General features: G+C 36.8%; 1 protein-coding gene across 1 annotated transcript in view; it reads left to right on the top strand.

The window, feature by feature from the left end:
* wu:fc38h03 (acetylcholinesterase collagenic tail peptide) overlaps window positions 1–26,890 on the top strand; it is a 761,412-nt gene that overhangs the window by 670,627 nt on the left and 63,895 nt on the right. The gene's annotated exons all lie outside the window — the stretch shown is intronic.

Below are 26,890 nucleotides of genomic sequence, written 5' to 3'. Positions count from 1 at the left end.
TCCTGTCCTGCTTTTGTCTTTTTCCTATTTTGTTAGTTCTCTTTAAAGGTCTCCTTCCACTTAAATCCACCTTTTCTTGTTCTTTGTGAAACATAGGTCTATAGGTCTCTCTTAGTTGTTTATGATGCTGCACATGAAACTCTTCCTCAACCTCCATTGTTCTGCAGCAGCTAGGAAAATAAAATATTCAGAAAACGAGTCGATCAGAGAGATGTTAGGGTGTCTATATTAACCCTTGTGTGGTGTTCATATTTTTGTTACTCGTTTACTTTGTTACTTGTATTTAATTCAGCAAAATTAAGCAATTCTACATTAAAATTCTTTACACATGCTCGCTTCACCTAAATTGTAAGCAATATAAACAGCTTACATGGTTAATATTTGCCCTTTACCTTTCTTATGTTACATTTCTTTCAAAAAGTGCTACTCTTTTTTTATTAGTTTTTTAATAAAATGTAAAAGAAAATGAATTAAACTCAAGATATGAGTAGAAAATTTGTTTAGTTTCAAATTTACAAATGAAGCAATGTTTATTAGCCCTTGGCCAAACATACTGTATGTAATATAAATGTGTGTGTAGGGGGGGGGGGGGGGGGTGTATAGTGTGTGTTTATCCAAAATGTGTTTTGATATATGTTTTTCACAAAAAATGAGCCAAAGCCAATGAGTCTGAGTTAGAAAAAACATTTTTTTTTTATCATTTGATGAAAAATGAAAACGGGTCCCACAGACCCGAACACCACACAAGGGTTAACCAATGATTTCATGGCCTCGCCCACCTTGGCTCAGGACCGCCCACAGGCAGCGCTGAACCCGGGCTACAGCATTAGGAGCTATAGCTAAGGAGGAGCTAACAGCTTTGTTAACTGAGCTAGTTAGCATTAGCTATTTTGCGTAAGTAACTGTAGGTTTAAATCAGATCTCCAGTGGATTCTGCGTTTTACCCAGACCTTAAATAAACACTAGGGAAGCACGGTTTGACAAGGTAGCACAACTCGACAGAACACCGGTCAAAGCGGCGCCGTTCGTGTCAGATTTTATGATGTAGAGCGCATTTAGACTCTGGAGCTTCAACGTGGTGAAACTGCGACAAACTCCAAATCACCAAGTCTGAAGTAAGAGTTTAGTAGCGTTTGCCTTAGGTTATTCGCACTACCGTGGGGAGACCGGCTCTTAGCCGCAGGGGCCACTCGCCTTGTATCTGATGTTAAGTGTAGTTTATGGGTTAATTTTATCTAGCACTCAGTGCTGTATCTTTATATCTAAGGCTGTATCTCTGAAAACATTTTGTCCTTTAAGTTTTAGAGCTGTAAAATTAACTGAGGGGGGAAGGCAGGTATTATATTATATTTCAGTTTACTTTTGGTAAAACTCCAGAAATGTACAGACACCACTCTTCTCACACTTCACTCGTGCTCAATTAGCCCCTCCCCTTTTCTAAAACTAAAGGAATTATTTCACTGGAACTGGGAATATAACAACAGAAATATATAGTTTTGCCTCAAACCTGAAATATTAATATTTAAAAATTTAACCTGTTAAAGAAACATTTGGTTAAATGCAAATGCAGGTTACCACCCCAAAAGAGAAATTTAAGTTTTAAATGATCTATAACATTTCTGAGTTACTTAATAAAAGTATTTTTATGTGCCCAAAAACTTTTTCCTGTGTTTTGTTATCATCAAAATCATAAAAAGAAATTCAAGTTTTCATTCAAATTTGCATGTTGATGATGCGTAAATTAATAATTAATTATGATACATTGCTCTCCGCTACACAAAAGTAGATAATAAGAGTAAAAAGTATTGGTATTGGTATTAGTATTTGCTAGGGGTGAAATGATTAATTGAGTCATTCAAATTACTCGATTAAAAAAATTGATTGAGTAATTTTCTGTGCCTCGAGTAATCGTTTAATTAATTTTAAAATGCAGAGCACAGAGTTTAGCGGGGACTTTTAATGTGAAACAGCGCTCTTAGCGTTACGTCACCCACAAACAGGAAGCAGGAAGTGGAGGAGGAGGAGGTTTTTGAAGCGGAGAGAGCAGGTCAATTTAACTTATAATAATAAATCAATGAGATTAACATTAATGTACCTTTAATAACAGAAGGACAGCGCTGTGGAGAGCTGTGCTATTATTATTAATACTGTATAATGTGTGTGTGATTAGTTTACTACAACAGAGACAAGTTCTAGATTTAATACAGGATTTATATAATCAGTAAACTCAGAGCTGTGAAGTAAAATATAAATAAATACATGTTAAAGTTAGCTGGCCATGAATTTACTGTATTGTCATTTAGCTAAGATGCACAACATAGACAATGTTTATGCCTTTATAATTGATTAATTAATGCCCTATATTTAATACTTATAAGAAATTCTAAGTTTAAATAATTTAACTTAATTTATTAAATTGTCACTTGTGGTATTTATGTCTATTTTGTGTTTTATTTATTTCTATTTGTGTTTGAAATGTGGAAATGTATGTATGTGAATTTAAAAACTAAACCAATTGGTCGTTCATTATTAAGTGAAATTACTTATTTTCTCATGTGTAATTTTATTGCTTTTTAGGCAAGTAAATACGTTTTATCCGATTACTCGATTAAACAAATCGATTTTTCAGTAGAATACTCGATTACTGTATTTAATTGGTTAATTGGTTTTGGATCGACACCAAATTTCAGTAACACTTTACAATAAGACTACCTTTATAAAGGGTTCATGAATGGTTTATAAATGAGTTTATTAATGGTTATTAATTAGGTTGCAAATACTTTAAAACTCATTAATAATAAGCAGCTAATTAATATATAACACATAAATAGAAATTGCAACAGTGAGCTGATATATACTGTGAAACCTCAGATCTTTCTAGATACTGATTTTACTTTGTGTTTTCCACCAATCAGCAATTAAATCTGACATATTAATGTATTTCTAAGTATGTTTAACTATTTGCCATAAATTAAATGACTAAGTTGCCACTGTTGCTTTTTTATTGATGTGTTTTAACTGCTTATCAATGGTTTTAAGGCATTTACAACCTAATCTAATTTATAAACCATTTATAAATCCTTTATAAAGGTAGTCTTATTTTAATTTTTTGCAGTATCGCACAGCCCTAATGAATAGAGGGGTTGAGCAGGGATCTCAGCGCTGGAGAGGAACTCTCTGTGTGGTGAAATCAATCAGATCCATCCATCTCTCTCTTCTTTTGTGTGATGACATCAGTATTCCAAGTGGCCAATTAGCTGCAGGTCCGAACCAGGTGACCTGTGTGCACTAACAAGTCTAGTGGGAGTGTGTGGAAGTGTGTGTGTGTGTTCCTCTTCTACATCTGGGAGTGAGGGATTTGCCAGGTCAGCTAGAAATGGAGAAAATGATGAATGACATGCGCTGTGTTGAATGTGTAAGAACACCTCAGTAGAAACGTTCTGGAGCAGAACAGGAATATAAACTGATAGAACATAAAAAATAAGAAGAATAAGAAGAACATTACAGGTCTGGGGAATTAATTAGCTTCTGTAGATAGGCTTCTGTCACTATCTGTTTGCATACTGGGTGTGTCCAACTGTTTCTGACTAACACTCACCATCTGTTACGACCCCAGGTTATATTGGTTTTTCTTTGTGTGCCCTCTGTGCTGTTTGTGTTTAGTTTTTGGTTGTAGGACCAGGATTGGCCACCAGGAGCGCACTCTATAAAAGGGCAAGAGGAAAACTGACCTGGGAGAGACGTTCAGGGCCCCTCCCCTTTCCTGACCTGGAACAACTTCCTGCTCAGACCAACCCGGCACCTCCGTTTTGCATTCTGTATGTTGCTTTAGTTTTTGCTTCAATATATGTTAGTCTTTGGGTAAAGTAGGGGGTGAGTGCCATTTGTTTTGCTACCTTTTTCTCCTGTTTTGGTGACAGGGAGTCAGGGTAGTTTATGTATTTAGTTTTCTTTATTTTGCAGGTTTAGTTAGTTTTCTTTGTTTGTTAGTTGGTTTATTTGTTATTTTGGCCTATGCTCACTCCTGAAGTCATATTCCCTTAGTTTTATCAATAAATTCATCCTGTTTCAATTAATTTTCAGTGTCTGGTGTTTGGTCTGGCAGAGGGTCTTGGGAGAGAGCCCGCTCTCATTTTTTGTTACGGCCTGACCCTAGACCGGGTCGTAACACCATCAGTGTGTAGTGATTCCCCCTGGGCTCCCTTACAAATAAATCAACTTCCCCTTTAGTTTTAATAACTTGATGTTTTAATTTATGCTAACTCAACTTTTCATTCCCCATTACTTAACTTTTTTAAGGCAACCGGTTTCCTCAAATATTTTTGAGCTAAGCGGCTTCCTTAAAAAGTTAAGTAATGGGGAATGAAAACTTGAGTTAGCTTAATAGTCCTCTATATGTGTAATAATGTGTTAATTCAGAGTGAATGTTGAAAAATCTCTTGTTACACAGTTTTTGTATGAAATGTACACTTATATACTAATTTCATATTTATATAGGTTTATAATTCATACTTTACATTTTACTTTTTATGAACTTAAACTGTTCTGCAACATAAAAGACACGTTTTATTGATATTGACGACTCTCAAACTACAGATATACGAGCTTTTAGTCACTTACAGACAGAAACACAGACAGTCTGGATATCATTACTGAGGCCTAAAGCCACCAGAACAGCCACGGAGAGAGAGAGAGAGAGAGAGAGAGAGAGAGAGAGAGAGAGAGAGAGAGAGAGAGAGAGATCTGATGATGAGAGAGTTGATCTAATCTTGGATTTCCCGATAGCATCTACTGTTTCAGCCTGTAGACCCAACACATCATCAGTCATAGCTGTCAGCCACTGAATCCCTCTACACACACACACACACTCACACTCACACACTCACACTCACACTCACACACTCACACACACACACACTCACACACACACACACACACATAACTATCTGAGTCTGCGCTCTCTTGGCTCATCTACGTTGTGACAGTCTACATTACAAAAACACTTTATTTTAACGTAAAATATGGGTTTAATAAGGGCTTTAATATGTACATTTATAAATATCCTTTTTAATTATTTTATTTTTAATTTTTCTAACATTTTCTCCCCAATTTACACGGTCAACCACCCAACCCACTTATTAGGACTCCCCCCAACACCAGGAGGGTGAAGACTAGCACATGCCTCCTCCGACACATGTGAAGTCAGACTGCTCCTCTTTTTGAACTGCTGCTGTTTCTGTAGCATTACCTTATAGCATCACAGCGCTAACGCTCGGAGAAAAGCAGCGCAGCAACTCGGTTCTGATACATCAGCTCACAGACGCAGCCTTGTACTGATCCACATCGCCCTAGGAGTGATGAGGGGAAAGAGAGAGCGCCATCTACTGTACCCACTCAGAGAGAGCAAGAACAGCTGTGCTTTCTCAGGGCTCCGGCAGCTGATGGCAAGCTGCATGACCAGGATTAGAACCAGCAATCTCCTAATAATAGTGGCAGCGCTTTAGAAATTCTATTGATCCATTCATCAAGAAATTTTGTCACAGTGTAAGGGACAGTTGGTTTGTTGAAATTATGTAGTAAACTAAGAATCGACAAAAATGGAGATACCTGTTTTTCATTGGACAGCGACGATTTGAATGTATCTATCTAAATGTAAACTCGCACATGGTAAACCGTGAGGTCTGTAAGTATCCGGATGGAGAGAGTGACAGTGCAGACGTCTGATTTCAGTCTGTTTGATGTTGATGAATAGAACTCTTTCATCTCTCTGTCATCCTCTCGTCTCATTTACAACCAGCCCGGTTTCTCCATCCATTCAGCGTGTCTGTCCTCACGCCTCTGTTCGAGGGGCGTGGCCTATGAGGAACGGTCAGGATGACAGACAAGAAAGGTGGGCTGGTTGTTATGGTGATGACAGACAGATGAGTTCGTACTTTTTTCCTTTAATTTCCTTTAAGGTTTGAAGAAAACAGCGACAGGACTGAACAACAGACCTGACAGAAGGTTTATTTAGGATTTTTTTACAACTAACTTCTTTAGTCCAAAACTTCAGATTTCAGTTTGGTCCAAACCAAAATAGGAGACATAAAAGGTACCATGAATCAGGGTTCAGACCAAAGGACCAACATGTGGTCCAACCAAAAGTTCAGGTGCACTGAAAAAAAGATGCGTAAAATTTACTTAAAAAAATAAAAACTTTCTGCATTTGCTTTTTTTAATGAAATTTATTTTCAGATAAATTTAAGTAACTTCAACTCGGTTTGAAGTTACTCGGTTACTTAAATTTATCTGAATTTAAATTTACTCAAAAAAAGCAAATGCAGAAAGTAGCAAAACTTTTTTTTAAGTAAATTTTACTCATCATTTTTTTCAGTGTGAATCATAAGGTTTGAAAACTCACTGAAATTAGCGGCGTACACCGGCTTGCACTGTTGCCAGATTGGGTCATTTTATGCCAAATGTTGAGTTGTGTCTGAAATTGACTGTAGGAAATGCTGTGCTGTGACGGGTGGACAGATCTAAAAGTTGGAAATGAAACTTATCAGAGTTGTAGATACTGTAGATAACCTGGCAGAAACAGGGCCTTTACACTACACTAAACACAGATATAATACACACATGCAGATAAAATCATTTTAAATATTGTTTTTTTGTAATTAGTGATATTTAAGGTAAGGTATTTGTTACACCTTAGCCTGTGTCTGTCCAGTGTCTTTCCTTTTTTGGTTCCTTCCTGCTCCTGTCCTCCGTTCTCTTGTTTTGTTTACATGTCATGTTTCCCAGCCATGTGCTACTGTTGTGTTTTGGTCTTGTCTCCGCCTTAGCCCCGCCTTGTCATCTGTAACCCCTCCTGTCTCATTTGTAACTCCGCCCCCCTCATTACCTCCACAGGTGTCCCTAGTGCGTGCCTGTGTATAAATACCCCATGTGCTCCTTTGTTGTTTGTCGTGCTTTTTGTGTGATCTTGTCATGTTACTCTGTCTGGATTGTGTTTATCTGTTTTGTTTAGCCTCAGACCTGCTGTGTTGTTTGTCCTCAGTGTTCCAGGTTTGTTTTCTTTAGTTGTTTCTTTGTTTGCTTATTTTGCTTGTTTGTTTAAGTCTTTGTTTTATTGTGTTTGTTTCAGTAACCCTTTCCTTTATAGTTAGTCGCTAGTGTTTTGTTCTTTGTTTATTTAGCTATTATGGAAAATAAGAAAGACTTGCATTTGCAACCTGCCTCTTCCACGTTACAGTATTTTCTTTAAGATCATGTTATAATAAACCCTGTATTGCTGTTGATATGCTGAACATCAGCTCTTTTGTGATTGGGTGTTTTTTTCTGCATTTTAGCAGATTTGACCTGGTTAGACCTGGTTGACTTGACAATTCACCAAACTGACATCATTCTACAAACCAATGAGTATAGAGTATAGAGAGACTCCACCCACGTAGTGGAGTATTGATGCCAGGATGTAGTAGAGTTGTTTAATGCACTCAGTCACAAAACTGCTGTGTAAAACTGGTCAAAACTAACTAACTAAAAACTAACTAAATACAGAGCAGCACTGTGGCTTAGTGGTTAGCACATTTGCCTCCCAGCATCTTGGGTTCAAGTCCCTATCTGGAAGGAGTTTCCATGATCTTGTTGTGTCTGCATGGGTTTCCTCCCTCCGTCCAAAAACATGGAGATCAGGTAAATTAGATACTCGAAAAAATGACCCTGTGTGTGACTGTCTGTTCCTGGTGCCGTCCTCCAGGTGAACGGTTGTTTCCGGCTGAGAGTATGCTGTGTGTGATTGGCTGACGCTTCTCACTGGTTAAGTTTGTGTAGAATGTTATTTACTCAATTTATTGGAGTGCCTTGAGTGGCAAAAAAGGTGCAAAAGAAGTGTAATTGTAAAAACAGCCAAAATGATTTGACATGTTGTCAAATTTCCCAGACCAAGCTTTGTGTCTCAGACTGCCTTCATTGAGTTTACAGTGCATGTAAACTAAAGGACAAGTAGCAGAGCATATTTTCCCCTAGTCTATTAAAGGTAACTTTACTGTACATAACACATAGCCTTATGTTCACCATCATCAGAAGCCCCGCCCACTTCTCTACTGGACTCTGGGAGGAATCTGGGATATATTACAGATCTCAGACTTGGGAAGAAATGAACGCTGTTAGCACCAAACCAAAGATGAAAAGGACCATCCAGACTGTTATCAGCCACAAGTCCAAAAGCTACGTTTTATCATGGAAAGTCATGGCAAAACATATGCTGCCTTCAACAAGACAATGCTAAATCACATGCTGCACACATTACTGCCATTTTTAGGGTGAAGAACATGTTTATATAAGGTTACGTTTACAGTTTGAGGAATAACAGAGCAGGAAAACATCCAACTTTATATATTTAACACTATTGTACACTTTTTTAACCACAGAGCTTTCAACACTGCAAAAATTAAATCTTAGCAAGTGAAATATTCTAGTTTCAAAGCAATAAATGTTATTTCTTGCTCTGATAAGATTTTTATTCTTACTAAGCATTGTAAATGTAAGATTGTTTTACATATTTTAGAAATAAATTTGAACTCATAATAAACACAAAAGTCACCAGTCAGGTTATTCTAATACACGTGTAGAAATTTAAGCTAGAAAATAAAATATTTTTGCTTGATTTGAGTCTTAATTTACTAATTTTGAGGCTTTGTCATTGCTTATTTTAGGAATACTATAAAAAAAATTTGCTCACCCCATTGGCAGATTTTTTTGCTTAATTTAAGCATTTATGTCTTAATTTAAATAAATTGTATCTAGTTTTTGCCAATTGATTTTTTGCAGTGAAGATTGCCAACAAATGTACAGTCTGTGATTTATTTGCACATTTGGTACATTAGTACTGCGGTTTTCACAAATAAATTCAGGTTTTAAGACCATGATTTACCACAACACATATTTTACACATTTGTCTGCATACTCACTGCAATTAAATGCAAGAAATTAAAGTAAACGTAAGAATTTTACATAAAGCAATAATGTTTTCTGATTTGGGGCTGAACATGTCTTGCTAATACGATAAACAGGTATTAAATCTGCTGTTTCTACAGTTAGAAAGGTTGGAGTTTGATTCTATATTTCACTATAACAGCATACGTATATGATGGTGTCCCACAGGGCTGCGTTTTAGGGTCTATGAAATTCATATTAATTTGGAGAGAGCTGCAGTTTTAAGGATAAAGAACTGAAGAGGGACTGCAGAAAGCATCCTGAGCACCTGCATTACCGTCTGGTTTGGGAATTGCAACACCTCAGACCGCAAGACCCTACAGCGGATAGTGCGGACAGCTGAGAAAATCATCGGAGTCTCTCTTCCCTCCATCGCCTAGATCTACACCACACGCTGCATCCGCAAAGCCACCAGCATTGTGGACGACCCCACCCATCCCTCACACGGACTCTTCGCTCTGATGCCGTCCGGCAGAAGATACAGGAGCATCCGAGCCTCCACTACTAGACTCTGCAACAGCTTCATCCACCAGGCAGTCAGACTTCTCAACGCACAGAGACAGAACTGAACCCCCACCCCACCCACCACTCACCCAACACACTCGCACAAAACTAAACTGTACACTGTTACTGTTACACTCACAAAGACTGAACTTCACCCTCACACACACCCAGTCAGCACACAGAGGCTGACATGACTTTATTTGCTGCACTCTTAAAAACTATAAACTCTACCTCAGTAACTGCTGTGATTATATATGTTCTATATGTTACAGTATGTCACACATCTCTGCACCTTATCCCCACTAAACACTCTATTATACCGTATCGGTACTGCACTGTCCTGTCTTTAAATTGTCTCGTCTTTTGTATTTATTGTATTTATTGTTATTTAGTGTTATAATTTTATAATTTTATGTTGCACTGTCGTCACTCCTGCACTTTATGTTGTCTATTGCTTGTGGGTCTATGTTGCATCATGGTTCCGGAGGAACGTAATTTCATTACACTGTGTACCTGTACTCAGATGTAATGACAATAAAAGCCTCTTGACTTGACTTGACTTGAAGTTTATGGAGTTAATCTGTTGCTTTAAAATCAGTAAACTCTACATTAGTGTGTTTTAAAGACGTTATTTTAGCTACTAAGTTTGCAGTTTGAGGAAAAACAGAGCAGGATAAAAACGTTCAGCTCTGTATTTTTATTGTAGTCTTTTCTTACCGCAGCCCTTTCAAGACTGCCAGTTTGGTTTTATTTCCTTTGAATGTTCACCAAACGTACAGCCTGTGAATTATTTGCACGTTTTAAGTGGCCTTCAGATGTCAATCAGCAGCAGGGTTTTTCCCAGCATGCTCTTTATTGGTCCCGCTTGCTGGACCCACCCCTGTTTCAACAGAGAGAGCAGAACTGTTTTCATTGGAGCGTTTGACAGGTGCCGAGAGTTGTGACTAGGCTTTTCAGCACCTTAACACATGGCAGTGTGTGTTATTCCTGCACACACACACACACACACTCGAACACATTCAGGTGTGGAAAGTACCATGGCAGGAGTTCGGTTGAGTGCACAGACCAAACACACGAAACCTCCAGACACTCCCACACCTCCAGAACGTCCTGCTTTCAGGGCAGTTCAGAGTGTGTGTGTGTGTGTGTGTGTGTGTGTGTGTGTCTCTCCTGTGTTAACCGAAGTGACCACAGACTTTCAGCACCCAGTATAATCTTCACCAATCCCCCAGAATCACCATTACACATCACTATACCCCCACATCACTACTGCAACTTTCCTTTAATTATAATACATACACTCATCACCATTATCATTGTCATTATCTGCACCATTACCAGTATCATTACCAGCATCATCACTAGATCATCACAAGTATCATCAGCATCATTTCCATTACCAATATCATTACCAGCATCATTATCATTACCACTATCATTACCAGCATCATCACTAGATCATCACGAGCAACATCAGCATCATTATCATTACCAATATCATTACCAGCATCATCACTAGATCATCACAAGCATCATCAGCATCATTATCATTACCAATATCATTATCAGCATCATTACCATTACCAGTATCATTACCAGCATCATTATCATTACCAATATCATTACCAGCATCATCTCTAGATCATCACGAGCATCATCAGCATCATTATCATTACCACTATCATTACCAGCATCATCACTAGATCATCACGAGCAACATCAGCATCATTATCATTATCAGCATCATTATCATTACCAATATCATTACCAGCATCATCTCTAGATCATCACGAGCATCATCAGCATCATTATCATTACCAATATCATTACCAGCATCATCACTAGATCATCACAAGCATCATCAGCATCATTATCATTACCAATATCATTATCAGCATCATTACCATTACCAGTATCATTACCAGCATCATTACCTGCATCATTATCATTACCAATATCATTACCAGCATCATCACTAGATCATCACAAGCATCATCAGCATCATTATCATTACCAATATCATTATCAGCATCATTACCATTACCAGTATCATTACCAGCATCATTACCTGCATCATTATCATTACCAATATCATTACCAGCATCATCACTAGATCATCACGAGCATCATCAGCATCATTATCATTACCAATATCATTATCAGCATCATTACCATTATCATTACCAGCATCATCAGTAGCATCATTACCAGCATCAATACCATTACCAGTATCATCACTAGCATAATTACCATTATCATTACCATTACCAGCATTATTACCAGTACCAATATCATTACAAGCATCATTATTATTACCAAAATGATTACCAGCATCATTATCATTACCAATATCATTAACAGCATCATTACTATTACCAGTATCAATACTAGCATAATTACCATTATTATTACCATTACCAGCATCATTACCATTACCAATATCATTACTTGTACTATTATTAATATCATTACCAATTTAATTATCTGTACCATTACCAATATCTTTAACTGTATCATTACCAATATAATAGTTTGTACCATTATCAATATCATTACAACTGTAGTAAGACTGTAATAACACTGCATTATAACAGTTGTAAACTGCAAAAAGGCTTTATTAAGACTGTGATAATACTGCATTAAGACTGCAGTAAAAATGGTAATAAGACTGCATTAGGACTGTAGTATACTTTAATAAGACTCTCTTAAAAGTGTAATAAGAATTCCTTAAGTCTGCAGAAGGACTACATAAAGCATGTAAGGAGAATTGATTGAGAATGCATTAGGACGGCATTAAGGCCATAATAAGACTGCATTAAAACTGTACCCTTAATAGTGTAATAAGCGTTCATTAAGATTTTAACAAGACTGCATTAAGATTTCAATAATACTGCAATGAGACTTTTTTAAGACTACGAAAAATTCATTATGACCATAAGACTGTATTAGGATGTAAGACTGTCATACGGCTGCATTAATACTGCAGTAAATTATAAGATGATTGTATTAAGATTGCATTAAGATTTTATTAAGACTGCAGTAGGATTGCAGTTTGAGTGTTTTTGGGTCTTTTTTTTTGCTTTGTTTGCAGATTCAGACTCTTTTGAGCGAAGCTTCAGGTGATCTGGCCCAGTTACATCTCAATCAACACCAGTCTGCTTCACTGTTACGCTCTGTCTGCTTCTAACATACACACACACACACACACACACACACACACACCATTAACTTGCAGGAAAATCTTGATAGTTAAAGTGAAGGTGTCCTCACTCTGGAAAGTCCTGTGTGTGTGTGTGTGTGTGTGTGTACTGTGTGTTTTCCTTACACACCCCCAACTTACCCCATGTTCATCCCCTTAACATGCCCCTCCCACAACCACAATAAGCCCCGCCCACCTCACTAAAGCCAGATCTGCTGTTATATAAGGGATCAACAATAACCCACAACTGTGTATGACTCTATTTGTGTGTGTGTGAGTGTATTTGTGTGTGTGTGTGTGTGTGTGTGTGTGTGTGTGTGTGTGTGTGTGTGTGTGTGACCGCAGGCAGGGTAACTCATGCTTCCCGGAACCCGTCTGGCGCGAGTGTGTATTCTCAGTTACAGACAGAGAGCTGGAATCACACAGTGGCGGCCAAACAAGCATGATGTCATACACACACACACACACACACACACACACACACACACACACACACACACACATACATCCCACAGCTGTCAGAACCAATCACACTGATCAAACTATCACACTAAATGTGTGTGTGCTTGAATATGTGTGTGAGTAGTGTTGTAATTTTCCCTACATAGTAAATGAACAGTGAAGTGATCTATCAGATTATGAAGGAACACATAATGAATCATGTAGTAACTTAAAAACAGTGTTAAACAAACCTAAATACTCTGTGAAGAAGTATTTAGATACTCTTTTCTGGGGAGCTGTTACTTATCCTGTACAACAGAGGGAACTCTTGCTCTTCTATCCTTTCCTGTGGCGTTCCTGATGAGTGCCAGTTCCACCATTATAACATTTTTGATGGTCTTAATTGCGACTGCACTTGACGATAATTTCAAATTCCTTGAGTTTGACTTTCGGATTGACTGACATTTTTTTCTTAAAGTGGCAGTCCGTATTATTTAGTTTCTAAACTGAAAGCAGAGGCATTTCTGAGTGGAGAAGAATCTGGATTAAAAATATTGTATTTAATGGTAGCAGTGTGCTAAACCACCATCCCTGCTAATCCTAATAATATATTAATTCTAAAAACTGGGGTGTCAGGGTTACTTTTGGTGTGAGTTCTTCTTCTTCTGGTCACGTCACTCGTCTTTACGTACTTACGTCACACGTTCAGCCTCTAAAAGAGGATCCGGCTCAGTTTTACTGAACGCGAGCAGCTGGTGGAGCAATGGAGACTTCAGAAGAGGAAACTCAGAGCTCAGTAGCTCATTCACTCATAGCAAAACAAAGAAATGAAGGAGTGAAATTTCTAACTGAGCTCTCTCACTCTCTCTTTCTCTCTGTCTTTTTTTCTTTATTTAGTTGAGTAGTTGTTGCTTCTCATAACCTGGATTAGAACATTACTGAAATCTTCACTATTCACTGTATACCTGTAACTCTACCTCTTCACTACTTTACTTTAACTGACGCTCTCAAACACTTTATTAAGAGACAAGAAATTCAAGTAATTAACTCTTGATGAGTTCAGCACAGCTGTTAACTGAAAGCCTGAATTCCAGGAGACTCTAACTCATAAAACTGACTGAGAAAATCTTTTTGAAAAAAAGAAAGTGTGTATGTGTGTTTAAGGAGAGAAAAGGCTGAACAGTGAGTGATTTAGGGGGCTGAGGCCAGACTGTCTGACTGTCAAACCATAAAACCATTATCAGATCAGAAGATGAAGGGATGTGGGCCTACTGGTAGAGAGAGAGAGAGAGAGAGAGAGAGAGAGAGAGAAAAGACACTTACCTCACCATTCCTCACTGTTCACTTAAACAGTAATGATTACATTTACAGTTAAATTGCTGCTGTTCTTTTGTTCGTTTGTTTAATTGTCATCATTGTGTGTATAGATATAAGTATTTATATATAATATATGTACATATTTTATATATAAACTACCGGTTAAAAGTTTGATAACATACTTAATGTTTCCCCTTATTTTGGCCATTTAAGCTCTTTAGGTCCAGTCCATATAAGAGGTTGCTTAAAATGATGAGTTTCTTTGATTTTACCAAATTGAAAACCTCTGGAATATAATCAAGAGGAAGATGGATGATCACAAACCATCAAACCACCAAACTGAACTGCTTGAATTTTTGCACCAGGAGTAAAGCAGCATAAAGTTATCCAAAAGCAGTGTGTAAGACTGGTGGAGGAGAACATGATGCCAAGATGAATGAAAACTGTGATTAAAAATCAACCAGGGTTATTCCACCAAATATTGATTATTTCTGAACTCTTAAAACTTTATGAATATGAACTTGTTTTCTTTGCATTATTTGAGGTCTGAAAGCTCTGCATCTTTTTTGTTATTTCAGTCATTTCTCATTTTCTGTAAATAAATGCTCTAAATGAGAATATTTTTATTTGGAATTTGGGAGAAATGTTGTCTGTAGTTTATAGAATAAAACAACAATGTTCATTTTACTCAAACATAAACCTATAAATAGCTGAATCAGAGAAACTGATTCAGAAGTGAGAAAGATAGAAAGAGAGAGAGAGACACACAGGCTCCGCCCAGCACTTTCCTTTGAACTCTAACCCCTGTAATGGCGCCTCCCCTCAGGTTGGCGTGGCGACGCTGGCGGGGTCAGAGTTGAGGGTGTGGGGCATTATGGGGTGGGGTAAGTGTGGGAGGACTACCTGACCTTTGACCTCTCTCAGGAGATGAACTATGACTTCTGCACTCAGCCTGGAGGAGTCCTGCTGAACCCCCACCTCCCAACATAGACCCCACCATCACCACCATCACCACTCCTCTCTCTCTCTCTCTCTCTCTCTCTCTACCTCTTTCTCTCTCTCTCTTTCTTTTTCTCAAGATTCAGAATAGCATTATTGGCACGACTCAGTTCTTAATCATGTTAATCTAAAAGCTAAAGCTGTTTCCATGTGGGTCAGCCAGACGTCTTCCTGTAGCAGAGGGAAGCATAAAGTGCTGTAAGATTTTGTGGAAAAAACAAAACTGCACTGACTTTAGACTTGATAATAAAACACAGTGGATCAACACCAGCAGATGACAGACATGTCTCTCCAAACCATCACTGATCATCAGTAAATTTTACATTTCATTTAAAGTAAATCAAGGGATCAGAGTCTGGAGGAAGAGTGGAGAGATACACAGTCCAAACTGCTCGAGGTCTAGTGTGAAGTTTCCACCAATCAGTGATCATGGACAGGCTATTTTCACTCCTGGTGTTCTGGAAATGAGGTGTGTTCAGGTACATTTCTGGATTTTGCTTGTTTATCTTGGTAACAGAAAACACAGGAGCTCCACTGACTGAATACAACCTAGACAGACGCCAACAGTCAGACGTTCATCGCTATCTTTGCAGCACAGGCTCAATTAAACAGAATAGTAACTAAAATAACATTGCTGTTTCCGTAAATGAGCTGCTGGAGCTCCTTCACAGCGTCAACCAGCAGCTCAGTTTCCTCTGCTGAGAAGAAGCGTTTGTTGGACACGTCCAGGTAGCTGCACCGTTAAAATAGCAATCCCCCAAAATCAGAGCTCACCTGACTCTTAAAGAGAATGATGAGCAAGAGACACTCTGATTGGTTTATTTCACATTATGCCAAAATGAACCACACCCATGATTAATTAATTAATTAATTAATTAATTTAATTAACTTTTGTGTATTTCAAGCTGTGCTAGCTGTACTTTTCCCGTCGTTACGATAGTGAAGACACACTGACACTGTCAGAAACCTATAGAAAAAAAGCAGCCAATGGCCCCAGTCTAAATATATGTGGCTACAAACATAACAAATCACCTACTGTAACTCGAAATTGTTACGTAATGTTTGGAAATATTACGTAATTTTTAATTTCACGTAAAACAGACTTTTTTTTTTAGTTGACTTCAAACAAACTGACAAACTCTGGGTTTACAATGTAGCTGATTACAGGAGATCAAAGACGCAGATCAGTTATGCAGATTAGCGTAAACATGCGTAACAAGTTCGGCGCACAGATAGCAGCGCACTGATACCCAAAACACACACACACACACTGATACACACACACACACACACACACACAAACTGATATACACACACACACACACAGATACACACTGACACAATACTACACACACACACTGAACATGAACACACCCCTCCATCATTACAGGCAATTTGTGCAGCTTCCTGCTCCTTCATCAGGACCTTCCTGTTTGCCGCTGATTGGCGGAAACCTGCCAAACTCAGGAGTCTCCTGATTGGTCGGTGGCTCCAGTCCCCAGACGATAGGCCCCGCCCTGCTGTGTGAAGGGTGTGGGATTGGCTGGTGCTCAGGCCTTTGATCAGCCGAGGGTCTGGATGAGTAATGGTGGAGAGATGGAGGGAGGGATAGATGGGGGGGGTGAGGGAAGGATGAAGGAGGGATGAGAGGGGGATGGATGGATGAAGGGGGATGGAGGTAAGCTGTAAATAACCCATGCTTTGGGTTTTGGGGGGAAATCTTCTCAACGTTCTGATAAAACAGAATGGGTTCCTCCTGCAGAGCCGTAACTCTCAGACCACCTTAAATTAAAGCCTTTAAACCTGTACATACTAAATCAAATATATACCAGATATATAAACATTATAACATTATTTACCTTTCATTTACTCAGACAACAGGCCTTAAAATCGTAACAAAATACAAATATAAAGAGGAGCAACATAACATTCCTCTCTACAGAAACTAAAAGCTGAAATATGTTTTTAAATGAATTTAACACATTTACATTTTGTATATTTGAATTAAATTTGTCTGACTATCCACAAACCTGAAATATTTAATGGTGTAATTTATAATTGTGGAAAACTAAAATTCTAAATGTTTAAACTTGAAAAGTGGAGACTTTTTTCACTTGAAAAAAAACCCCATTCATAATTGTTTTAGATTTGAAAATTTATATATATATATTTTTTTTCAAACATTTTCAGATTTCTAAAATTCAGATTCATGCATTTTCAGATAGAAAAATTGATTGATTTATTAAAAAAATATTTAGACTTGAAAAAAAACGAAATTTAGAATTTTTTATATTAAAAAGTAGATTCATGCATTTTTTTAGACTTCAAAAGATAAGGTTTAGAATTTAGATTCATGCATTTTCATATAAAAAATATATTTATGCATTTGCAGATAAATTATTATTAAAGTTATTATTAAAATTTTCAGATTTGAGAAATTGAGATTCATACATTTTCAGATTATAAAATTCAGATTCTTAATTTGTCAGATTTTAATCTGATTGAAATTTCAGAAATATGATTCAAGGCAAGAAGTGAAACAACTAATAGATATATTTGAATTTATGATTTTGATTTGATTTTTTTACATAATTTAGAAACATTTGTTTACCGTAGCAAAATTTACCAACTTACAAGATCAAAACATGGAAAAACATTCTTAAAAATCCTGACACAATTAATTCAAATATATGTAATGCAGTTTTATGTCAGCATTTGAGCTTTTGAGAAAGTATTAATTCAACACTAAATATTTTTCTTTTCCATGCTTATTTAAATTTTATAATAACATCAAAAACGTCATTTTTAAATTAAGTTGCATATTTTTTTCTGTTATCTTTTTTTACCCAAAATATTATAATGATTATACTTTATACTATCTTATTGTCACAGTCACACTGAAACCTTATATCTCCAAAACAGCAACTCACACCATCAAATTATTTTTCAATGGAAGTCAATGAAAAAAAAAAAAAAAAAAAAAAAAAAAAATATATATATATATATATATATTGGAGCATCATTTCTATTGGTCTATTCCTCATGAAATTCTCATACAATATAAAGTATAACTGTCATTATTGTCATGTTATTGTCGTTTCATATTTCTAAGCTCCTATTTTTTGTATCTGATATGAACATTTTAAATGTAAAGGTTTTTTCTATATAAAATAACTCATCATGTTTTGTTCATTTGCTAATTATGAAATTAAATTACATTACATTATAATAAATGATGACCATCAATTATTTGAGGACCACAGATTTATTTTAATATACAAAAAACCTATTATTATTTAATAATATTTATTCATTTTATGTTATATTAAAGATGTTACATTGATTTAAATGATATGTGTAAAATATTCAATCTAAAATGACCTATATAATATCGGTAAATATAATATAATATAATATAAAATAATATAATAATTAATATAATATTTTTTTCATATTGTACATAGTAGTAGTTTAGCACAGATCTGATGCAGGGATAAAATATATATATATATATATATATATATAAAACAAATAAATAAATAATAATAATAATTATAATTATAATAACCCTCTATACAAGTAATTATCAACTACAGACAATTTTACAGTATTTAGTAAAATGTAATTCACTAATTAATAATATTGAAAGAAAACAATTTATTTATTTAATGTAAAAATGAATGAACAATTTGCTAACAATTGTATTTTGTTTATATTTTACATAAAACCCATCAATTCTAAACTTTTAAACTGTAAATCTTAAATTATACAGACATTGTAAAACAAATTAAATTATATATCCTCCACATAAAACCTTTTTATACATATCTGAATAAATAATGACTGTTTATTTACTGTTTATGTATATTTATATATTTAATATAAATGTGGTGCATAGAATGGATATGTTTTTTCTCATTTATTTAATTTAAACAGATATTTTAGTAGGATATTTATAACCCAAGATAAATCTGAATATACTGTTACACACTAACTAACTAAGCCTTTCCAAACTAAAGAGGGAAATCGTAAAATTGTAAAAATTAAACTTAAATAAAAGAGTGGGAACAGAGTGAAACTGAAGCTGTTATATGAAATTTACAGATCTGTATAATAAAGTTTTTGGTTTATTATAGTAATATTGTGCTGCCACCTAGTGGTCATATTTAATGGTACACTGGTCCTCAGAACACGTCTATTCAACGGTGTTTTTGTTCTTATTGAGGTTGCTTTCTTAAATCTGCTGAAGCTCCACTGATTTGATCATATTCCACTGATTACTGATGTCTATTCTCAGCCCAACAGCAACACTGAGGTGTTTAAAACCTCCAGCAGTACTGCTGCTACATTTGATCCACTTCTACCAAACCACAAACAACATATATTTATATTTAAATAAGAGAGCACTTCAGTTTCTGAATCAGTTTCTCTGATTTTGCTATTTATAGGTTTATGTTTGAGTAAAATGAACATTGTTGTTTTATTCTATAAACTACAGACAACATTTCTCCTAAATTCTAAATAAAAATATTCTCATTTAGAGCATTTATTTACAGAAAATGAGAAATGACTGAAATAACAAAAAAGATGCAGAGCTTTCAGACCTCAAATAATGCAAAGAAAACAAGTTCATATTCATAAAGTTTTAAGAGTTCAGAAATCTAAAATATTTGGTGGAATAACCCTGGTGGTTTTTAATCAAAGTTTTTTTTGTCATGCATCTTGGCATCATGTTCTCCTCCACCAGTCTTACACACTGCTTTTGGATAACTTTATGCTGCTTTACTCCTGGTGCTAAAATTCAAGCAGTTCAGTTTGGTGGTTTGATGGTTTGTGATCATCCATCTTCCTCTTGATTATATTCCAGAGGTTTTTAATTTGGTAAAATCAAAGAAACTCATCATTTTTAAGTGCTCTTATTTTTTTCCAAAGCTGTATGTTGATAACACTAACTAAGGCAATTAGAAGGCAATTTTACCTATTTTTTCTATTTTCTATTTTTTTTTCTAGATCTTCATACTTTAAAATGGCTCAAGTTGACCTGTAACATAACAGGAGGGTTAATTAACACCGCTAATATACATATAAATGCATTTTACATTTCTTACATTCGTTCTTTAATTTACATTTGAGGATACAGTATAAAAAACTTGCATCTTAGGAAGAAAAAGTGTGATTAATTGTGTGATTAACAAATGTGATTAATAAAGTTAATCCCAGAATATTGTCTTGGTTAATCAGATTTTTTTCTTATCGATTGACACTAAAAACAGTGTCTGGAGGCTCCAGGTCAGTTTGTGGATCTGGGCAATTGATTGGTTTGCTTGCCTTGTTGGAACGGGCCTGCGGAACACCTGAATTCAACACCAGAATTTTGGTCATACACTGTAAAAAGTGATTTTGTGTTTTAGAAACACCAGAAAATTTAAAAATGTGAATTCAACCAACTTTAGTATACTTTTAGTTCAGACTTGATGCTGTAGTATTATGCTGTCAGTATTGACAGTTCTTTAAAACCAATACCAATATATATATATATATATATATATAGTTGAATAAACTTAACTGTGTCACGTCCTGGCCTTGTCTCATGTCTCTGTGTGTTTTCCCCACGTGACCTGTGCTCCTCTGTGTCTCCTGTCTCAGTAGTTTTCCACCACGTGTTTCTCATTTGTAGCTCCGCCCCTTCCCCAGGCGTTTCCACTTCTAGTGTGTTTCATGTTAGTATAAATAGCCCTCCTCTGTCACTTGTCCTTCGTCGGTCTTTGCACTAACCTCTGTTGTTTGTCGTACTTCTGTTTCTTGTGTTCATTCCTGCGCTCCTTGGTTTCCTGCTCTCTGTTTATCCCGTCTTGTTTTAGTTTGTTTGTTTATCTTGTTTACTCCTTGTAATTGTCTCTGCTCTGTTTTGTTCATAGTCTTGTTTCATTATTCATTTGTGTTCCTCGTATAGCCTCCCTCTTTGTTTGTAGTTTATATTTATCTTCTGGTTTACTCTCGCGCTCCTTAGTTCCCTCTTTAGTCTATATCTTTGTATATCTTTTGTTTATCCTTTGTTGTTTTTAAGTTCCCTGTGTTTTCCCTAGTTTATGCCCTGTTTTAGTTTATCCTGCCCAGTTTTATAGTATCTCTTGTTTGTTTATGTTAGTTTTACATCACGTTGGTTTTCTTATTTATTTCATTGTTCCGTGTTTACCCGTCTATTTGTTTATTTGTTGTTTAGTTATTAAATTCTTATTCTTACCTGCTCTTACGTCGTCTACTCGTCTTCCTGCTTAGGTCAATCCTGACAAACTGATTTAAAGTTATCATCAAAATGTGACTCAGTTGAGTAGAATAAATTTGATTGTTGATTTGAATTTGAAAGTTGATTTATTTGTAAGGTAGCCCAGGGGGGGAATCACTACACACTGATGGTGAGTGTTAGTCTGTCAGAAACTGTTGGACACACCCAGTATGCAAATAGATTGTGACAGAAGCCAATAGAAAAGAAGCTGTTAATGACTAAACAGACTAAACTCAGCTATTATAAATTGGTTTAACATAAAGATCTCAGTTTGAATAGTACAGTATGTGTGCTCACAAATGTTTAGAAATATACAATTTTATGTAAAACAGACTTAAACCATTTCAGTTCAAACAGCGTGTGGGTTTACAGTGTACAGGGGTTGGAGAATGAAACTGAAACACCTGGTTTTAGAGCACAATAATTGATTGTGGTGACGGACAGTTCTGGTGGAAACAGGAGAGTTGAGGTGCACATTGAATTCTGCGTGATTTGATCAGCCGTGGTTTTATGTTTTTTGGATACAATCCGGGTTAGCACCCGAACATCCCTTTCAGACAGCTTCCTCTTACAGCATCCACAGTTAATCCTGTTGGATGTGGTTGGTGCTTCTTGGTGGTATGCTGACGTTACCCTGGATACCGTGGCTCTTGATGCCGCATCACAAAGACTTGCTGTCTTGGTCACAGATGCTCCAGCAAGATGTGCACCAACAATTTGTCCTCTTTTGAACTCTGGTATGTCACCCATAATGTTATAGTGTGCATTGTAATATTTAGAGCAGAACTGTGCTCTTACCCTGCTAATTGAACCTTCACACTCTGCTCTTACTGGTGCAATAATGTGCAGTTAATGAAGATTGAACACCAGGCTGCTCCAATTTAGCCGTGAAACATAAAACCACACACTAAAATGATGACAGGTGTTTCAGTTTCATTGTCCAACCCCTGTATGTGTGCTACTATTCTAAGATATGATATAAATGAATAGGAGAGTCACCTGTTAAACAGAATGTGAGGACTGATATTAATTAATAGATAGTCTAATAGTCTAATAACTGGAATAGTGATCTCCTGACAGCGACTGAGACAAAATGAAGAGCATCTTCTCTACGTAAAGACAGGAAATGAGCAGAATATTCCGGACTGAATGCTGGACGCTTAATTGGACTGATGTTTAGTGGTCTTTCTCCGTCACTGAAGTCCAACTGTTCTGATCAAAGGTCGTCCCTCTTAATGAAGCCCTGATTCAGGGTTTAAACATTCCCTATATCTCCTCTAATTACCACAGAGTGGGAGGAACACTCAGCATCTGCAGCTCCTCTCTGCTTTTTACACGCTGAAGTAGCTGCTATGTGTGTGTGCTGGTTAGTTGCTGACGCTCTGATATACCTGTGATCCTTGTAGTGCAGGGGTGTCCGAACTTTTTTTGTTGGGGGCCAGAAGGAGAAATATATTTGCAGTCACGGGCCACAGACTCTATAATAAAACAAATAATGAAATATACCACTTTAAATAATACTTTTTTCTTGATTATTTCATTTACACACCATTTTACTGGACTTACTATCTTTATCTTTGACAGTGTTGTGTAAACTAAGATTTTTCAAATTGAGGTTTAATTTCATGATGTCTCTTAATATTAAACTCCTTAATTACGGCAACTTTTAGACTCTTTGTCCCGTTTTTCTGCGCTAGAAATGCACACTCTCTCCGCTTTTAGACTCTATGGCCCGTTTTTCTGCGCTAAAAATGCGCACCCTCTCTGCTTTTAGATTGTTTGCCCCGTTTTTCTGCGCTAGAAATGCGCACTCTCTCCGCTTTTAGACTCTGTGGCCCGTTTTTCTGTGCTAGAAATGCGCACCCTCTCCGCTTTTAGACTCTTTTCCCCTGTTTTTCTGTGCTAGAAATGCGCACTCTCTCCACTTTTAGACTCTGTGGCCCGTTTTTCTGCGCTAGAAATGCGCACCCTCTCCGCTTTTAGACTCTTTTCTCCTGTTTTTCTGCGCTAGAAATGCGCACTCTCTCCGCTTTTAGACTCTGTGGCCCGTTTTTCTGTGCTAGAAATGCGCACCCTCTCCGCTTTTAGACTCTTTTCTCCTGTTTTTCTGCGCTAGAAATGCGCACTCTCTCCGCTTTTAGACTCTGTGGCCCGTTTTTCTGTGCTAGAAATGCGCACTCTCTCCGCTTTTAGACTCTATGGTCCGTTTTTCTGCGCTAGAAATGCTCACTCTCTCCGCTTTTAGACTCTTTTGCCCGTTTCTGGCACCTAGCGTTCAAACTTTGAATCTCACATTATAAAAACCTGCTTAACAGCGGGCCAACTTTCATTCTATTTCTAAAATACCTCGCAGGCCGCTCCAAAAAAGGAAACGGGCTGAAAATGGCCCGCGGGCCGTAGTTTGGACACCCCTGCTCTAGTGCTATTTCCTGTATTATAGGAAATTATAAGCAGCATTTAAGTTACATTTATTGATAAATATTATTTGATAAATTTCCTGTTTTTATATTTGTCAAAATTCGAGAAAAAAAATCAAAAAGTACAGTTGCAAGAAAAAGTATATGAATCCTTTGGGATTATACTTGGATTTCTGCATAAATTAGTCATTAAATGTGTTCTGATTTTCATCAAAGTCACAACATTAGACAAACACAGTCTGCTTAAACTAAAACCACACAAACAATTATATATGTTTGCATGTTTTTATTGAACACAACATGTTAATATACACAGTGAGGAGGGGGGAAAGTATGTGAATCTTTGGATTTAATAACTGGTTGATCCTCTTTTGGCAGCAAAAACCTCAACCAATGGTTTCCTGTAGCTGCAGATCAGACCTGCAGAACAGTCAGGAGGAATTCTGGATCATTCCTCTTCACTAAACTGTTTCAGTTCAGCTATAATATTATGGGATATCTGGTGTGAATCTCTCTCTTGAGGTCATGATGCTGCAGCATCTCAGTTGGGTTCAGGAAATCAGGACTCTCCAGAAGGAGGATTTATTTATTTTCTTCTGTTGAAGTCGTTCGGTTGTTGATTTATTTCTATGTTTTTGGTCGTTGTTCTGTTGCATCATCCATCCTCTGTTGAGCTTCAGTTGGAGGACAGATGGTCTTACGTTTTCCTGCGAAATATCTTGGTAAACTTGGGAATTCATTTTTCTGTTGATGACGGCAAAATCCGTCCAGACCCTGAGGCAGCAAAGCAAAGCAGCCCCAAACCATGATGCTCCCTCCACCATGTTTCACAGTTGGGATGAGGTTTTGATAATGGTGTGAGCGTTGTGTGTTTTCCTTTCAAAAAACTCAATTTTGGTTTCATCCGTCCACAATATATATTTAGCCAGTACTGCTGTGGAACATCTGCTGGGCAACTCCATGTTAACCTCTTAGCCACATCTGAAAACCCTACAACTAAAGTATATTGCACCATAGCAACCACCTATTAACACACAATAAACCAACCCATCACTATAGTGACATCTTTGGCAACACCTTACCAACCACCAAGCTACAAAGACCTATACTATATTTCCCACACATGTGCAATCACCTTGCAGCACCTAAGCAACCACCAAGCAACACCCCACCATCTGACAAGCAACCCTTTGCAACTAATGGCTTTACCATATCAACATCTTAGCAACCATCTAGCAACACCTCACCATCTGACTAGCAACTCCTTGGCAACTAGTGACTTTACCATAGCAACATCTTAGCAACCACCTAGCAACACCTTAAGAACTGCCAAGCAACAAGTAAATATACTAAATATACTTTAGCAAGTTTTTGTACACAGCTCTATTCACCAAACATACAGAATTTGTAGTCCAAATGTTTATAAACTCAAATATTTAGACAAAATTATTAACAAAAAACAAAGCAACATCTTCTCAAAACAACATAGAATCCTACAGCTAAAGTATATAAAACTATATAACAACCACCTAGTAATACCTGTGAAACCAACTCATTAGCCCAGTGACTGCCTAGCAACACCTTAGCCTGTGTTTTCCTTCAAACAATCAATTTTGGTTTCATCTGTCCACAGTATATTTAGCCAGTACTGCTGTAGTTGAACATCCAGATGCTCTTTTTTTTTGCAAACTTCAAACGTGCAGAAATGTTTTTTTGGACAGCAGTGGCTTCCTCCGTGGTGTCCTGTTTTCCTTATTGTAGATTTTTCAACAAAAAATGTTATCATGTGTCAGAGATTTCTTTCTTCAGAAGTCTTCAGCTGACACTCTAGGATTCTTCCTCACCTCATTGATTATTCTGCGCTGTGCTCTTACAGTCACCTTTACAGGACTTTACCACGCCTAGGGAGAGTAGCTCCAGTAACAGTGCTGAACTTTCTCCATTTGTAGAGAGTCTGTCTTACCGTGAACACATTAACATCAAGGCTTTTAGAGATACTTTCTTAACCCTTTCTTAACCTGAGAGCTTGATCTTTTGTGTGAGGCATGATTCACATCAAGCAATTCTTCTTAAGAACAGCAAACTTAAAACTAGTGTGTTTTTTATAGGGCTGGCCAGCTTTAATCAACACATCCAATCACATCTCATCACACCTGCCTCCAATTAGCTCTTAGAAAAGTAATTAGTCTAGGAGTTCACATACTTTTTCCCACGGGTAGTTTTCCTGATGGTAAGAAATCATTGATTATCTTACAGAATAAACAGAATATTAAATAAAATAACATTGCTGTTCCCGTAAATTTCCTCTGCTGAGAAGAGTTTGTTGGACACGTCCAGGTAGCTGCACCGTTAAAATAGCAATCCACCAAAGTCAGAGCTCACCTGACTCTTAAAGGGAATGATGAGCAAGAGACACTCTGATTGGTTTATTTCACATTATGCCCAAACTAACCACACCCATTATTAACTAAGATTTAGAATTAGTACATGACTTGTACATTTCGCGCCGAGCAAGATGTCCTTTTCCTGTCGTTACGATAGCAAAGACACACTGACACACTGCTCTAAATCAAGCTGAATGGTGCACAGTTGACAACTTGCCTATATAGATTGGTTAAAATAGGGCCCATGGTGTCAAATCAGACCACACCTGTAATGAGGAGAGCACTTCAGTTTCTGAATGAGTTTCTCTGATTTTGCTATTTATAGGTTTATGTTTGAGTAAAATGAACATTGTTGTTTTATTCTATA

The sequence above is a fragment of the Astyanax mexicanus genome, chromosome 3 (assembly GCF_023375975.1).
Source record: "Astyanax mexicanus isolate ESR-SI-001 chromosome 3, AstMex3_surface, whole genome shotgun sequence".
Classification (NCBI taxonomy): domain Eukaryota; kingdom Metazoa; phylum Chordata; class Actinopteri; order Characiformes; family Acestrorhamphidae; genus Astyanax; species Astyanax mexicanus.
Note: the sequence above shows the minus strand (reverse complement) of the source record. Positions and strands in the feature narration are given on the sequence as shown.